The sequence below is a fragment of the Mustela erminea genome, chromosome 4 (assembly GCF_009829155.1).
Source record: "Mustela erminea isolate mMusErm1 chromosome 4, mMusErm1.Pri, whole genome shotgun sequence".
NCBI classification, from domain to species: Eukaryota; Metazoa; Chordata; class Mammalia; order Carnivora; family Mustelidae; genus Mustela; species Mustela erminea.
In genome coordinates this window covers 25,670,853-25,689,257 of record NC_045617.1, presented here as the reverse complement: position 1 = coordinate 25,689,257, position 18,405 = coordinate 25,670,853, and positions in this window count along the sequence as shown.

The window sequence follows — 18,405 nt, the reverse complement described above, 5'->3', positions numbered from 1 at the left end:
GTGTGTGTGTGTGTGTGTGTGTGTGTGTGTGTGTTTAGCCTTCTCTAAAAGGAGATAATAAGCAAAGGCCAGAGCAGAAAAATGAAAGTAATTAGAGGCACATGGTGCAGGATTTCTGATGTAAAACCAGGCCTCAAGGATGATCTGGTCTAAAAAGGAAGGGTATACCACAGAGAGTGGCAGCTTAAAACAATGAACAGGAGAGAAGTTACACAGAAAGTGATCCTTGAACCAGTCCAGAAGACGCTTCTACTTCCTTCAGGAGACCATGAGAACTTTGTTCATAACATGTCCATTTCATTTTCAACTTCGGGCCAGGAAAAAATCAGATCACTCTGAGCACTGGCTACCTCTCTGGAGTCCACTTCTGGGTGTACAGCAGCTGCAAGAAACGTTTCAGGACTCACAGATAATTCTCCCATCACTTCCTTTTCCAAACTTCAAGTCCTCAGAACCCCCCAGTCCATTTGCTCAAAGCACTGCTGACAGCTGCTCCTTAAATGAGAAGTGATTTTAATCTCAATACAGCCTTAATTATGTAATTTAGGCATTTAGGCAGAAAAAAAAAAACCACAGCAAGATTCCAAAATTTATTTTTAACCTGATTTATGCAAATACTCTCCATGCCCAGTTTCACAAAATACGGTAAACTAACAAATCCTCTCCCAGGGTGCTCTTCCTTTCAGGTTTGACAAGTGATGAACCAGAGTCGGCCACATGTACATTTCCCTCTCTCCAAATTTAAGATAGAAGCTTTTATTTCGTATAAATGTGAACACAGTCACTTTGTAGTTTTCTTCTGCCCCCATTAAGAAAGAAGACGTGACAGATAAGTGCCAATGGTTAATTTTCATAACAAATTCTTCAGCGTATTAAAGAAAGGTGGTTTTTTTCATGGAATTGTGGCCAATGTTCCCACCTTGAGGTATGTGAAGAACTCGCCTGTGGATGAAAGCAACCAGCAGTTCTCCACTGCAGGTGAAGAGCAGGGCAAAGGAAATCCACCAAACCAGAGCAGAGGGGACTTGGGTTTAAATCACAGAGACTAACACTTTCCATTAGGCTTGATTTCCCAAAGCTTCCCTTACAAGGGCGGGAACAAGTAGAATCTCCTTCCTGGGAGGACTCAGTCAGCTTGTTTGAAAATGCAGAGATGCCCAAGATGCTCTTGCAAGCCTTTCCTGGGTCTATGATTCAAAGATTTCCTTTTTTTTTTTTTTAAGATTTTATTTATTTGACAGAGAGAGACACGGTGAGAGAGGGAACACAAGCAGGGTTAGTGGGAGAGAGAGAAGCAGGCTTCCCTCAGAGCAGGGAGTCCAAGGCGGGGCTTGATCCCAAGACCCTGGGATCATGACATGAGCTGAAGGCAGACACTTAGCGACTGAGCCACCCAGGTGCCCCTCAAAGATTTCTATTGACCTTAGAAATGACTGAATTACTGGGGACAAGATGGATACAAGGTCTCGATAGAGAACTTGACTTGCCTAATGATCATGAGGCCTCCTAGGAAACTGTATATATATGCATGTATACACACACACACACACACACACCCTTATATACATATACATATATATACACACACACTACATATGTTACTATACATATATATGTACATATATAGAGTGTATATACATATATACACATATATACATATATGTGTATATATATAAAATATATATAGAAGGCAGATCTGGAGAGCTTGTCTAATTCTGAGGATGAGTCCACAACACCATGAAAGCAAATGTGCTGTCTATTTTGTAAAAATACTTGAAAATACCTTCCACAGTTAGTTCTTCTCAGGGATTCTGAAAGGGGAGAACGAGACATAGTCCCTCTCTCACTGGGCACCTGGCACTCTGCACAGCTACCTCCAGGCCAGCAGCCCTGGGGAAGAGCAGGGACCAGCCCCTCCCATTCCTCTCATCAGCACAGCTTGGCTCCCTTGAGTACTATTTTTCACCCAGGCAGGCAAAGGAGGTGTGGCACACCCTCCCCCCTTCTATGTAACCCTTTCTTGCCCCCCAGGTTAGTACCAGTAATCTGGTAGTGACCTGGTGGGAGACCAACTAATGAAGAATAATTAATGGGAAGATGTCACTCATCCTTTGATGGTTCCCCAGGCGGGAATTTAAAATTAGACCCAAACTGAGATCAAGAGCCCCCACTCTGGTGGAAAGAACTGGGACCGGAAATGCTGAGTTCTAGGCCAGGGTCAGCCCCTGGTTAACTGTGTGCTCTCAACAGGGTCCGGCTTCCCTGGGCTCCAGTTTCCTGACCCACAAGATGAAGAAGTGGATCCCAGGGCGACTTCCCCCTCTTGTGGAAATGTTATATCTCTTTGTATGCTAAGATTCCATCATTTTCTCTTACTTCCTTTTCGTTTGTTTTCCTTGGAACTCTGATTGTTGCTATAGGCAGATATTTGTAATTTAGAGAGCAGATGTCCTAGAAAATGGAAATGAGGGGCAGGCTTGTATGGAAACCACTGTTGTGGCTTCTTTTGGCAAAAAGATTGGGCTCGCAAAGGTCCTGCTAATTTGTGAGAACCATGAACTTTCCCTAGGAATTAATATGCTCATCTGAAAGGAATCAAGATTCTTTTAATGGAAATAATGGGTTGTGCTTAAAGCAAACCTCTGCTAGAGTAAAGTACCATGCATTCTACGATGTTTAGTTTAGTGGGGTTTTGTTCCTTCATTTTCATCTTTTTTTTTTTTTTTTTTTTTAAACCAAAGGCATACATGTAAGAAGACTGGGAAGGATTTAAGTCTGTCACCACAAGAAGGCAAGGGGGACCCAAACACTGGTAGCTAAAAAAGAGAATAAGAACCCCATAGAGAGAAAGAGAACCCAGGAAGACGTTGAAAAGGAAACCTTTTGGTTAGTAGAACCTTGGAGGCCTCAAGACTGTTTTAACGGTTGGAGGTTTAAAAAAGGGAATAAAGAAAAATGAAGCAGAGCGAAGGAGGAGGAGAGAGGGAAAGGTTACACCAAGACAGAAACCGTGAGTCGATAAATGTGAAAGGGGCTGAAAATAAGTGAAAAGTGAAAAATTGCTTTATGAATAAACCGTTAAAAACGAGTGAGTGAAAAAGCCCTTGTGCTTCCAGTTATTACTGAATCACGAGCTCGTGGAAGGCAGCGGCTGACCTGAGCGGCGCCCGGGGGGCTGAGCCCCGAGGTGCAGGGCAGGTCCTGTGGGCGGACCCCGCTTTCTACTTGAGTGTCAGTTTCGTTGTGATTACCCTCCTCCCAGGGGCCCGTGGGCCACCTCACCGCCCTGAACCCAGAAAACACGACTTGGTCATCTCTCCAACTTGCTGACGCTCGGGAGGGCGGGACCCTCCAGAGGACATCTAGGACAAAGGGGAGCCGAGGTGGGGGGGTGCGTGGGGTTGTGGGGCTGGGGAAGGTGAGCTCTTCTTCTGAAGGAAGGAGAAGCCAGGATGCTCGCGAGGCCTCACCCCGCCGCTGCCCTTTTCTGGAAATCAGAACGTGACATCACTCTGGGTGCTCCTTGTCGTTCCTGGTGGTGTATTCTCACAGGGACACCATGACCCTCCCGCAAGTGTCTTTTGTGTGTGTCAAGAGCCCACAGAATACCCTTCCCTGTGACACACGTGGGCTCTAGGCTAGCCAATGAAGTGCCATCAGAGCAGGGAGGCCTCCTCGCCTGTATCCTTGAGGAAGCATGGGAGCCTCAGGAGGAACCAGTTGTCCCAGGGTGACCCTTCCCTCAGAGCCTCCTTCCGGAAGACGGCCCAAGAAGGGCAGGGTCGGGGGGCCCTACCAGAAGACAGATCCAGCAGCATGAGGAACGGCCATTTCCAAAGTGGCAGGTTCTCCCCTCCTTCTCATGCTGAGTGTAGAACATGCTCCTGTATCAGAGCCTTCTGTGTGCAGCAAATGTTTGTTGATCTGCTCCAACAGCAAGGAGGTGGGGAATGGGGGGGTGGTGTCACAAATTGCAAGATGATTTGAGTTGGGGTCCTGTATGAGGGGGACACTCACCCCACCTGAGCACACCCGTCTCTGACGGACTCCAGGGAGGCAGGTGGCCTGCTAGTGTTCTGGGGGCTGAGGGAAGCAAACCAGCCCCAGGGGAACATGTGACCCAAGTGACCCATGGAGCAGCTAGCCCATGCACACAGCTGCTGCACAATCAAAGAATGAGGTCCAATTTTAATGGATGTTTCATTTTTAATAACCAGGGTAAGAGAGCAGTTCAGCGCATCTGGCCAATGGGGCTGAGGTTTTCCTCAAAGCCCCACACAGATCTCGGTGTTCGCTCTTGCTGTTACTGCAAAAGATAACTGGTCTCATGTTCTGGAGGCTTGAAGGCAACCTTCTTTCTCTCCTCTTGGGAGTTTTTTCACGAAGGAAGTAGGTAGGGTTGGCCTTCGAGTCTCTCCATCAGGGAAACAGAATATCAAAGCATGGAAGTTCAGGAGAGACACCCAAGCTGCCTGACAGGTTCCTACCAGACCTGGAAACCAAATCCCAGCTTCCTGACTCTGCTTCCTACGTTAGCAGATTAATCAGTGATGCTTCTGCGAGCTGGGCAGGGCCCACAGGATCCCCTCACATTGTCTGGACTCAGGCCCAGCTTGCCCGAACAGCACAGTTTTGTAGCATTAAATTACTGTCTTCTGCCTTGTCCGGAGCTTGACTCTTAACGAGTTCTGCAGACATTTTAGGAAAGAAAGGAGGAGAGATGGGATTTTGGAAACCTGTGCCTGCAACAGCCCACTGTTTTACTGTCTCCGTCCCACTCCGAATACCACACAGCCATTCAGTCTCTGAAGCCAGCCTCCTTCCAGATGTCCCCTCCCTGGATGGTTCTTGTTACCCTGGGCTTGGCCATTTCCTCGGCAATGTGCCAGATTGAGTTGGCATTTCCTTGTGCGTTACCAGAAGGGTAGGTGTCAGACTTCAGTAGTTCTGTGTCAGCCTCAGGTCACCAGGGTTCCAAAGAGGAAACTGAGGCACCGAGCTGACCCCCCTGTCTATGAGAACCTATCTCAGGGAGACATGGCAAGTGCAGCTGAAGGGCACAGTGACCCTTGGATAGAAGGCATCGGACAATGGCAAAAATTCAGATGCTCCTTGGGATGAAGTGACTTTAAGTTCATCCCGCTTCCAAATACGGAGAACGTGTTTTCTACAAGACAGAAAACATACAAATGAACCTATTTTCTACTTCAAGAGCACATTTAAAAGAAAAAACAAAACAAACAAAAACCAACTTTATTGCTTCTGAGTTTACACAGGTATGCTCTGTGTTTTAAATGTTGTCCGCACACACTCAACCAGCTTTCCCAAAGGCTGAGAGGAAAGTTGAGAGAGACCAGCCTGCTCCAAATTTTTGTTCCCAGGCCATGTCATCCCAGAAGGCACAATTCCTCCAGGAACTCTCTGAAGAGCGGTGTTGCACCCACCTGCCATACAGCTTTTGCAACCAACAGAAACCCTACAAGATTTATAGTCCCACTGCCTCAAATCAGTAGTCCTTGTCCTCTCTAGCTTTGACCTACACGTGGATTCCAGACTGAAAATTGCATTATCTGAAGCAAACCGTTCAGCCCAGTGTAGATAGGTCCCAGCGGCTTCAGTCCTCCCTCCCGCTTCAGAGGAAGAGCTTGATATATTATGGCTCATCTAGAGACTGAAGAATTATATGCTCTTAAGAGGATTGACTGAAAAAAAAAAATAAGGAAGAAAAGGAAGGAAGGAATCTTTTAAAACTAGCCACGAAAGAAGCATCTCTCAAATTCAGGTTCAAATCTTGTTCACATCAGAAAAAGGAGAGGTTTGAAAGGGGTAGAGTGGAGACAGGTGTTTGCGGGGAGAGTCCTGCAGCCCCAGCTCTCTGCGGGTCCTGCCGAGGGCCACTGGGTATGTGAGGGGACAGACATCTATCCCCACACAAGAGAGGCATCTATCTCTGAAAGACAAAAAAGCAGCAGCAGCAGCAGCAGCAGCAACAGCAGGGTAAAGCCTGTACCCAAGGCGCACAGACTTCCTTCCGTACTTGGGTTTTTCTCCCTTCTAAGGGGTGTTTGAAAGTTTTTCCTGTGCTTCTAACTGAGTAGAAACCACATCACGTCTTTTGTCATCTTCTTTGCTCACCACTGGAGACCCTGGTGGTTAGAGAGGGAAAGTCCCTTTTGATGGTGCATGTGGGGGTAGAAGGTGTTGGGGGCCACGCAGGAGGGTGGTGGGGAGAGGGGAGACCAGGAGAAATCGTTAAGGTTTCTTCTCCGGCCTACACAGGGTACCCACTCTGGCCGGGCTCTCCAATCCGTAGAGAAGCAAAGCATATCTTTAATGCCCCTGATCATCTCAGGGCGAGGGAGGAAGAGATCGTTAGACACAGGAAAGAGTATTCACTTCAAGAGCTCCGTGGTTTTGGGAAGCCCAAAGAGTGGCCACTGTGACCTCTGTATAGCCTGAGACTAGCTTGTACCTGTCTCCTTAGTACTTGTCCTGATGGACTCGAAGGATAAGGGGAGGGGTTAGGGCACAGCTCTGTATTTGCTTTGAGCTGTTTTAGGGAAGTCTCTGTGGTGACATGTCTTTCCTTTTCCTTTTTTAATTGTGGTAAGACAAAAAAATAACATAAAATTCATCAACTGAACCATTTTTAAGCATACAGTTAGGCTGTGTTAACTACATATGCACTTTGTGGTACTGCCAATCCCTCAAATTTTCTCATCTAGCAAAGGTGAGGCTCCACCCTTGGGATAGCTCCCCTTTCCCGGTGCCCCCTCTGCCCCAAGAAGTGACACTCCTTGCTCATGCTATGAAGTCACGAGTGCTCTTCTTTGGCTCATTCTGGAAGCTTGATTTCCATACCAAGCCCTCTCTGGAGTTGGCACACCAGCCAACCCATTTGGGGAGCAGTTCAGATTCACTCTGCCATGAATATTCATCACTCCCTCGAATCACGTTCCCAAATGCGTGTCCTCAGCACTCCAGCGGGGCTTCAGCAGTTTATGGAGTTGTTATTGGCACCACCAAACCAGTCAGGAATGAAAATAACAATCAACTCCTTAAATGTTTACAAGCCTCCTGGGCTATTGCACATGTAATTTAGAGCTGCCATCTTGTCTCCTTCTCTCTCTCAGTGGAATGGAATGTCCTCTCCAGCAATGTGGTGGCTGGAGGAACATGAGGAGGAGAAGGCCCGGTGTCTCCAGTTTTCCAATGGAACCTGGGTTGCAGTCCTCTTTGGGAGCAGGTTATTTGGCTTCTCATGGCCCTGAGACACTTCCTCATACACATTTGCTTCTAAATAAATCCTCCCTGCAAGTTGTCCTTGGAAATGGAGCAGGAGGCCAGTAAGAACTCTCACCCAATCAGCTCAATCAATTTGTCATTCCCTGAAAATAGAGTCGTCCCTCCAGTCTGTCCAGTTCCTGCCCCCAGCGCTTGGTGGTGGGGATGGGGAGGAAGGCCAGCCTTTGAGCAAGGCCACATTCCAGGGGGAGTGGCTCCTCCTCATTCAGCTCCCAGAGAGGGCCCGCCTGTTGTGCCTCCCGGCCCGCAGCCACCCTTGAAGTGTTGTTGTTACACAACAGCCATGAACTCTGGAATGTCTCTGGTCATTTACGGAGTGACTCTGTCACTCCATAAATGACACTGTCAAGCATCAAGGGCCTGAATAAGGTTGGCTTGTTTTTCCATAGACCCATTTTCTCCTGCCCAGAACAAAGCTTCCGGGCCTCACGATGTACTTCTTACTGGGAGACTCTTGAGAGCAGTGAAATTCAAGGGAAGAAAATACAGAGAAAGATTACGAATCATACTCCAGTCATCACACAGACACTTTAAAACACACCAAATGATTTGACCATGCTCTTTGCTGATAAGAAGCTTTCTAGAAATTAGCTGGTCACTTCTTAGACTAACTTTTTGTCTCCTCTCACTCTTACCTTGACTTTTTCCTTCTTCAGTTCATTTCCTTCATGAGATAAATGAAGAAAGCTACAGATTAAGGTTCCAAAGAACATATGATTCATGAGTCATGTCTATCTTTTTTCTATGGTGTTCATTTTGAATGGCATTGTTCCAACAGAAGAAACAGAAAGTAAAAATGTACGGTAAATACTAACTTTGGTGCTTCTGTAATACATTCATAATTATGAAAATAATGCTTTGTATTTGGTCTATATTGTATAGGTTATGATGCCCTGGTAGGGTCATTTTCTCATTTTGTCCTCACAAATACCCTTTGAGGTAGGTTCTCCTGTCCCTGTTTTACCTACAAGAAAGCAGAGACCAGGGAGATCGAATAAACTAGATGATACAGGAAAACACTTTGACCCAGTGCACACAGTCTTCCAAAACAGTTACTATTTGTAAGTAACTTGCTTAATGCCACCCAGCTAATAACTATGACCTGAGCCTTCTTGAACCATGGCTGTCACTTCTCTCTGCACCTCAGCGTAAACAGCCTTAGTCCACAAGATATAAGACAGATCGTTCTCAAGATGTTCCGGAAATTCCACGTTATCATGTACTAGCTGTGGAATTGGGAGCTTGTCGAAGACTGTAGTTGTAATTCACATAGTCCTCTGTATTTTCGGCCCATTTCCCTTGAAGAAAAAAATACTTCCTTATTGTTCCTCTTATTTTTAAATCCATTCATCAGATAGGCGATCCTGCATACCAATTCTGAGGTTTTTTTGTTTTTTGTTTTTTAAGATTTTATTTATTTATTTGACAGACAGAGATCACAAGTAGGCAGAGAGGCAGGCACAGAGAGAAGAGGAAGCAGGCTCTGCAGGGCTCGATCCCAGGACTCTGAAGGCAGAGGCTTTAACCCACTGAGCCACCCAGGTGCCCCCCAATTCTGAGTTTTGTGGGGAGTTTTTGGTCTCAAATTGTGGGGTTTTCATCTTAACAGTAAAATATAAATCCCGTATTTTTACTCATGCTTTCACTCATTTACTCGTTCTTAGGACATCTATGGCTTGCCTTCTGTATCTCCAATATTGGGCCAAGCTGGGCGTGATGTTCAGGTATGAATAAGACTAAGAGCCTACCTTAGAGAGTTACCTGCTTCCGGAGAGAGAACTATGTACAGTCTCATCACGGTTACTGGCCCTTTTTAAATAAATTACTTCTATTATCTGCTAAGAGGGATCAAATTGGATTAGAAACAATAATTCCTAGTTCTTATTTTGTAGTGTTTAATTCTATAGGTATTTGGGGCGTCTTCCTGTATTTAATTCACCTTTGGTTTAAAAAGTTTATTTAAGTAAGAAGAGTGTATAATTTTGGCTTTATTTGGGTTTGGATGTCCAATTGAAGATTTCATGTTCCTCTTGTTATTATACTTGTACTAGCCCCTATGGGGCAATGATAAAACAGAATATCAACAAAACTCATTGACAAATCTGGCCATGCCTGCAAGGAAAGTTTTTAAATTTTTGTTATAAATCAGTAATAATTTAGGAGTCAGTGGTCAGATCCTTGAAATAGGACTAAAGTATCATTTCAATATAGATCTCCAGAAATGTGTTTCTTAATAAGATAAATAAATAAAAAATAAAATAAATAAAAAGAGCTCTAAGTCATGGTTGTCTTTGTTTTATTTTGTTTTGTTTTAACATTATATAACATACTGTGCTGGGGCACCTGGATGGCTCAGTCAGTTAAGCAGCCAACTTTTGATTTCCGCATAGGTCATGATCTTGAGGTAGTAAAATTGAGCCCCACATCAGGCTCCACGCTCAGTGGTATGAGATTCTCTCCCTCTCCCCTTTCCCTTCCCCCTGCTTGTGTGCTTGCTTTCTCTCTCTCTACCAAATAAATAAATAATCTTTTTTAAAAAGATTTATTTTATTTATTTGGTAGAGAGAGAAAGAGAGAGCAAAGTAGGAAGAGCAGCAGACAGAGGCAGAGGGAGAAGCAGGCTCCCCGCTGAGCAGAGAGCCCGATGTAGGGCTGATCCCAGGACCCTGGGATCATGACCTGAGCTGAAGGCAGAGGCTTTAAATCTTAAAAAGAAAAGAAAAAATACTCTATGATGAGACGTTCTGGGTTTTATATTCAACCACCCAAGTACCTTACAAGGATTCATAAAATGATGTTGGGACATTATTTTATTTCAGAAGAGTTTACTCCCAGGACAGTAACAACAAGGCAGGGGAAGAGGAGTTATTGGCATCATGACATGCAAAGAACACTCTGCCGGGGGCGGGTAGATGGGGGACAGGTCATCAAGGGACTTGGGCTTATTCCTGGTTTGGCCAGCTGGGTGACTTTAGCAAGGGGTGTAACCTCTCTAGGTCTGTTTTCATGTTTGTAAAATGCAGTTGTTAAGGCAAATGCCTTCTATGTCCATTTCTACAAATCAGTGAATATAAAAGCATGTAGCTTATTTTAATAAAGCTGCACTGACATTAAAGGTCTTGTTGAACCCTCAGCTGGTGCCACACCCTTCTAGCCACTCTGCCTACTGGGGTGTTTTGGTCAGGGTGGCCAAAGAAAACAGGGTGGTGTTGTCTTGCAGCTCTTAGCCCAGAGCTTTGAGAAGTATTTATTGATGACTCGGCACGTGGCTCTCTGTCCTGTGGGTCAGGGCTCCAGGTGCCCAGGTGGGCCTTGTTATGAGTGAGCTGCCAGAGCTTTGGGGTGAGGCAGGAACTTGAAATGTAGACCATTTACAACCACTCAGATTCCAGGACACTTTACTCAAGCTTAGGAGTGTCAACCTCCATCCATCACCATCCACCACCTTCAATAATTAATGCTCCTTAAATGATCCTTGCATTTCAGTGCCATGTGGCATCCTTCCTTCTTGCCCTTGGTGTTGTGTCTTTTGGTTGTTGACTTCCAACCCATAAACCCAATGACAAGGCTTTTATTGGTTGGGGTTAGGAATGAGGGTGAATCTGGGTATTCTTCCTAGACATAGTGAGTTTGGTCTTTCAGCACTTTGATGGCAAAGGACCTGCCTCAAAGCACTGATGTCAACACTTGAGTTGCTCTGGGTAATTAGGAGGTCTTAGAAATCCTAGAGAGGTTTCCAGGGGCACCTGGATGGCTTAGTCTGTTAAGCATCTGACTTTTGGTTTTGGCTCAGGTCATGATCTATGGGTTGGGAGATCAAGCCCCACCTGGGGTGCTATGCTCAGTGGGGAGTCTGCTTCTCCTTCTCCCTCTATCCCTCCCCCCCCCACAAAATCAGTAAATCTTAAAAAAAAAATTAATACAACACTCATCTGCATGGAAAACTTTTTATTTTTAGGGGGTAATAAGTTGTGAAACTACAAAGATGTATAATCTTTAAGTTATGAGATGTCGACATAATTGTTTTGAGATCAACCAATCAGACCACACATTTCATACTACCAGGTTATAATGAGTGTTCATTAAACATCATGATAAACACGCCCTCCTTGTTTGCTAACAAAGGGGCATTCTCTTCATGTATTTTTGATGACAGCTGATGCAGCACAGAATCATCTCAGTCCCTCTTTTTTCCTGATTGATTCCAGAGCTGTCATATGGTCAGAGAACATTTTTCCTCCCCCTGATTATTTCTCCTTTTCCTCTTCCTTCTCCCTTTTTTTTTTTTTTTTTTTAAAATCTTCCTCTGGGTTGAACTAGATTTCCTCATGTGAGGAAATGTCTCCCTATTGACCAGTCAGGGTGATGCTTGACTTTTCCAGGTCACTGGAACACCGTTTGGTGAACTGGAATCCACACTTAGGAATGGAATTGCAATAGTTGGAGATGCCCGCCTCCTAAGACGAACAGTGTTTTTGGAGGAAATATTTACTCACCTTGCAGGGGTAGCCAGTAGAGTTCTCTCTCCCAAGGGTGCATATAAACTTAGAAAAATATGTACCTTTGGAACATATTTTAAATATCTATAATATTATTTTCATATCTTTTATTTTATTTTATCGGTGTTTCCTATGCCTGGTCTCTGTGATTTTAGGCAAGTCACTTAACCTTCGAATTACCATTTACATATGGCACATTGGCACAACTAAGGAGTTTTAATTCATTCATCCAGCATTTATGAAACCTGAACCATGTGTGTGATGCTTCGCTTTGTGTTTTTGGAGTTATGAGATAGCACAATGTCTGCTCCTATTCTCTTGGAATTTACAATCTAACTGAAAAGGTAGACATTACTCGTGAAAATAAAACTAACAGCACAAACGAATATGTGGCAATGCCCAATGAGACAATGTGCATGTATAAAAATACTCACTGCAGCATTCTTTGTTATAACAGCATTTTGGCAAATGTCTAAATATCCATTAATAGAAGACAGGTTAAACAAATTATGGTTACTGGTACAGTGGAATACTATGCAGCTATTAAAAAGAATGGGGTGGGTCTACCTGTACCAGAATGGAAGAGCCTTAACCTACAGCTTTAAAGGAAAAAACAAATGTGTAACAGTGTGTACTGCGCTCCCATTAATGAAAAAAAATGGGAAGATGTATGCAAAGTCTTACATACACATTGAATATCTTTGAACATATATACAAGAATTGGGAAAAGGTAGAAGTTTCTAGGGAAGACATGGGAGGCTAAGGAATGGGGTGGGAGGAAGACTTACTGAAATATCTTTTTGTCTCTTTTGAATTTTGCACCAGGTACACGTATTATCAAATTTTTTAATAAAAAGTAACACTTGGGGCGCCAGGGTGGCTCAGTGGGTTAAGCCGCTGCCTTCGGCTCAGGTCATGATCTCAGGGTCCTGGGATCGAGTCCCGCATCGGGCTCTCTGCTCAGCAGGGAGCCTGCTTCCCCCTCTCTCTCTCTCTCTCTCTCTCTCTGCCTGCCTCTCCGTCTACTTGTGATTTCTCTCTGTCAATAAATAAATAAATAAAATCTTTAAAAAAAAAAAAGTAACACTTAAAATGTGCCTCATCTCAAGAGTGAGGGCTGGTATTCACTAAATAAGGAACAAAAAGAGAACTTTTCTCATAGAGGTCTGAAAATGGAGCGAATTCTCTGCACATCATTTGGAAATAGCTCTATTGGAAGTTCTATAACTCTGTCCCCTTCAAATCAGTTCCAATCTAATGCTCCTGACATGTAGAATAGGACTTCTATAACCTACTAGAACATTGGACTTGGAGTTATAGGTCATTTCAACATGGCTGTTCAAAAAGATGTGGGAAGGAAGAGATTTGGGGAACATGGGAGATCAGGCTGGACATTCTATGAGCAGTTTTTTTCCTGAATCAACTTCTGGCTCTGTCATACTTATGGGTGTCCTCTGTCACCTGAGCACATGTGGTCACAAAGAGGACTGGCAGCGCTGGCTCTTGTTATATGGAGAGTCAGGCCTTGTTTCTTTCTTTCTTTCTTTTTTAAAGATTTTATTTATTTGTTTGAGAGAGTGAATGAAAGAGAGAGCATGAGAGGGGAGAGGTCAGAGAGAGGAGCAGACTCCCCACTGCAAAGGGAGCCTGATGTGGGACTTGATCCTGGGATTCCATGATCATGACCTGAGCTGATGGCAGTTGCTTAAACAATTGAGCCACTCAGGTGCCCTGTCTTCTTGTTTCTAAGTTCTTTCTAGCACATTATCAGAGGGTATGGCAGCTTATCAGACCTCAACTACCATTCATGACAGCTCTTCATAGACTAGTAGAATCTCAGAGGGAGGAGGGATTGTGGCAATTACCCCCAACTCCCCCATCTCACAGTCAGGCCACAGAGAAGAATACCCATCCACGGACACATCAGGCATCAGAGACAAAGCTGGAACTGTACCCTTGGCCTTCTAACTCTGAGTCCATTCCTCTTATTATGACCCTTCATATAGTCTCAGTCCTCTTGGGTTTTCAGTAAGGTCAGCGCTAGGGCCATGACAGTCATTCCCCCCAAAACTGACCAAACACTGAGGGCAAACTCAACAAGTCAGGCTCAGGGTTTCCCTAAATGCAGGCTGCTGAGACAGGTTTTGGGGGAGGCAGTGTAGAGACTAAGAGGTTCCCTCTTTCTGCTGGAGAGAAGGTGAGTGACACAGACCTCCCTGCAAACAGCAGGACAGGTATTCCTCAGGAAACCCAAGCCCCCCACCATGGATCAAGTTCAACCTGGAAATTTCAGCATCAAAAATCTCCACCCTAAAATGTGTACTATTTTGATTTTTGTCAGTGATGGGTTACATAAAACCTCCTACAAGTCTCAGACCTGGAAACCATAGACTGCAGGACTAAAGAAAGCACAAAGGATGATAGAAAAATTTGTCCCCCATTTCTGTAGGAAAAAAAAAGTCAATAATTGTAGAAATTTTAAATATATAATGTAATAAGGGCCAATTGTTTTCCTCATTTGATATGTTTGCTATTTCTCTGTTTGCTATTCACGTCTCCGTAATCAGTGGGGTCAGGCGTCTGGGCGTCAGAGCCGACTGGGCGGAGTGGGGAATACTTACCTTGCCTGAGCTCATCACCTCAAACCCTATGACAGTCTCACCTGTGGAACTCTGGTGTCTTTTACTTTCTATTTACTAAAATAAATTTCCTCTTTATAATGACTTCAGAAAATGGACTATGGACTTGGAGTTTATAAGGACAAGAAGTAGCTTATCTTCATCCTGGCCATGAGTCACCACCTCTTCCCACCCATCTCCACAGACACCTGAGTTAGTTTAGTCTCATCTAATTCCTCTGCTGTTTGCAGTGGGACTTCCGCCACCAAGGCAGCGTGAGTCAAAATGGATCATCGTTCTCATCTGACTGCCTAATGAATTGAGGTATTTGTTTGGAGCTGAGTGTTTACAACGAAAACCACCAACCATCTTGTTTTTTTGTGTGTTATGACAGCCTGGAAACTGAGAAGCAGGGAGAGAGCTTCCATTCCTATTAGAAGGCAGGGGTCTTCTTATTTCTTGACCTTCCTTGACTGTTGTTCAGCTTTCATGGAAAGCTTTGGAAGGTCTACCCCATGTCCAGTGTCCCATGTCTTGATGAATAAAAAAGTGTCAACACCTAGGCTAATCATTCATTTCCAGCTCAAGGGTTTTGCTGTCTGTCTTTGGAAATGACTCAAGTTGCAGATGGGGGAAAAGTACACCACTAAATTAATTATGCCACATCTTCAGGCTTTGTCCTTTCATTTACTGAATCGGTGTTTAATTAACAACTCAAGACTGTACTTCCTTGCAGATGAGTTTGCATTTCATGAGATCATAAAATTAAAGAAAAAGCCTGCCAAGCTCGCTGCTTCCTGGCCCCTGTCCCTGGCCTGACCCTGGTCACTTTCATGGCTGACTCCATCTCTCTCGAACTTCCTTCCAGACACCAGGAAACAATCCCAGAAGGAGCAGTGAGCTTACACTGCTACACAGGTCCTATGGGATATTTGTCTCCTTGGTTCTGTTCCCATGACTATTTTCATTGTCCTCTCACTCTCCCTTTGTCATTTCTACAGGTTGTTTGCCAGATGTTGGTGGATGCGTGAGTCAATATTTCCATCATGCTTCTGTTCAGACCATGGTCATTTCCCAAATAGACACAAAGAGTCACAGAGTGCCTCCATGGCTTCTTGCCTTCTTCTCCATTTGCACTATCCTCCTTTCTCTTTTTTCCCCTTCCCTGAGGAGGAAGAAGGCAAATGTATTCTTGCTCTGATCCTGAACCTGTCTTCAGTCTTGGCTCATTCTTCTCCCTGCCTAAAAATAAGTTAATATTCACCAAATGTCTTACAAATACCAACAACTATGTGCTTGTCCCCACTTTACCACTGAGGTGATCTTGCTCTTAATACCATGCTGCCCTGCTTTTCCCCACCTATGTGCTGCCTAGTCACTTCTTGGGCAATTAAAACACACACACACACACACACACACACACACACACACACACACACACACACACTTAAATGTAAAAATAATTCATTTGATGTAATTTGGATCCATGGATGTCAACTCCCTTCAATAAGTTGACATCTTTGAGTCTGGGCATTGTCTACTGTGACAAAGTCTGGTGTGGAAAACACTAAAATGTTAATAAAAGAGAAAAAGCAATATAAAACCTAAAATATGATGCAGAAATGTTATACTTACCCAAACCATAGAAGTTACTTTGGTAGGAAAACCCTATCCATTGAGAATGTTAGCCTCTGATCCACCAGCAAGGGTTTCGTAGAAGACCAGTGCTAAATTCCAGTGCTTGGCTTATTAGGCAAGCCCCTCATTCAGAGTCACTGAGATTCTATTTACTCATAATTCTAAAAGGGCTTGGGAATCTTCTTTACAGCCCATAGAAGATGAGAAACAACAAATGAAAAGGCAGAGGGAAAGACTCTGGAAACCTGCATCCTGGAGCAGACAGAAGAGGGAGATGATATCTGAACAGACAGAAGAGCTTTGGGAAGGCATAAATGTGAGATCATTTCCTGTAGGACATAAGAGCCCATCCACAGCCTCCTTGACTTTGAAAAATGCAATAATTGTGTAGGGGTGTTGGTGATATCTCTAAGAAGTCACCCACACATGATCAACTGTAACATGATGAAGAGCTTCACAACTTTCCCAAGGAGTTCCTGTATGTAATTGTTGAAGTTTTTTTTACCTGAAGGATATTGGTATCACCAAAATAGCAAAAAAAAAAAAAAAAAGACAAAAAGAAGGAAGGAAGGAAGGAAATAAAGAAAGAGAAAGAAAGAAAGAGAGGAAGAAAGGATTCATTCCCCAAGATTTCTGGATGGTCATTTTACTTTTCTTATTTATTATGTAAGTTATTCCTGAGATAGTCCACACTGTCACTATAAAATGAGTTTCTGATGACCATAATTTTATATCATCCAGTGACATGTTCTCAGATTATGAAACAATAATTAGCCTTAGCTTCATGAGTCTCTAAAGTATGAATGATTATTTCAGAAGACCCTGTATTTCTGCTAGTACAGGTTTCATGAATGACTGTGGCAAGAGCTGGAGTCAGCCTGGAACTGTGGTTATTTTTCAGACACGAAATGTTTGTTTTATTGTTTTTGTTTTTGTTTTTGAGGGCCTGTACTGGATACATAGATCCCTCCCTTTTTGCATAATGGTACTTTACTTCCTGGATTATAAAAGTATTATTTTACTAAAGAGAAAGGAACTGGATTTGTGGCACAGTTTTGCACAATAACTTAACTCAATTCCTCATGTTCTAAATGAACTTGTCAGTTATGAACTGATTAAATGAAATTATATATTTCACTCTTTTTTCCACAGCTTTTTACTCACTCTTTCAACCTGCACTAAGTTGAAAGCCCAGTATAATCACCAAACCAGTTTTTGGTTAAAGAGCATTTTCAAACTTCCTAGTATGGAAATTTCCAGGCATCCACAAAAATAGAGACAATAGTATAATGAACCTCTAAGTACCCATCATCTATCTTCAACTCTTATCAATATTTTGTCAATTTTGAAGAGTACACATTAGTGTGCCTACATGAAACTCGTTCTATTTTAATTTTCCAGCAGGCGGAAATATTTGGGGCCAGCCTCCAGCAGAGCAACCTTCAAACAACCACAAAGTGTGACTGGAAGGATGTTGAATGCTTTTCACCTCACAGATGATGAATACCACCATTAGTGATTCATTCCGGGTGCTAGCCATTATACTCTCTTACTCTCTCTCTCTCTGGGTCTCTCTTTCTCATTCTCTTTAAAAAATGCCCTCCTACTGGAAAAGTCCTAAAATCTAGTTAAAGGTTGGTTTTGTTAGAGTACGTTGGCTTTTATGAAAGTATTTTTACTAGAAAAGACTTGGGAAGGACAGTCTAACATCCCTGTAGCCTAGGGAGAGACAGGCCCTGAGATGGAGAAAGGGAATAAAATAATGTGAGGTAAGAAGGCCAGATTCACAATGCTCGCCAGGACTAGCCCCTATAGTATTTAAGAGGCTGCCGTGGAAAAAAAAATTATAATTCAAACATTTTTATTAGTAGTAATCAGAATTTGGGAGTGGTAGAAAGGATAAAGTAGAAAGTCATTTTATCATTAAAAATATAGTTTAAATCCACATCATTTTTTGATACATTTTAAGGCAATATGACCTTTAAAAGTTTCCAGCCACCTCTATTTTTTTTAAAAGATTTTATTTATTTATTTGGCAGACAGAGATCATAAGTAAGCAGAGAAGCAGGCAGAGAGAGAGAGAGAGGAGGAAGCAGGCTCCCTGCTGAGCAGAAAGCCTGATGTGGGGCTCAATCCCAGGACCCTGAGATCATGACCTGAGCCGAAGGCAGAGGCTTTAACCCACTGAGCCACCCAGGTGCCCCCAGCCACCTCTGTTTTGAGTTGCTGTCAACTGGTTGGTCACCTTAGGAGCAATCATTTCAGGGGTGTTTTCCGCTTATGTTCAAGGGTTAGGAGGACTTTTGACCTGGGGGCTGGGGGAAGGTGGTCCCCCTCCATAGGTT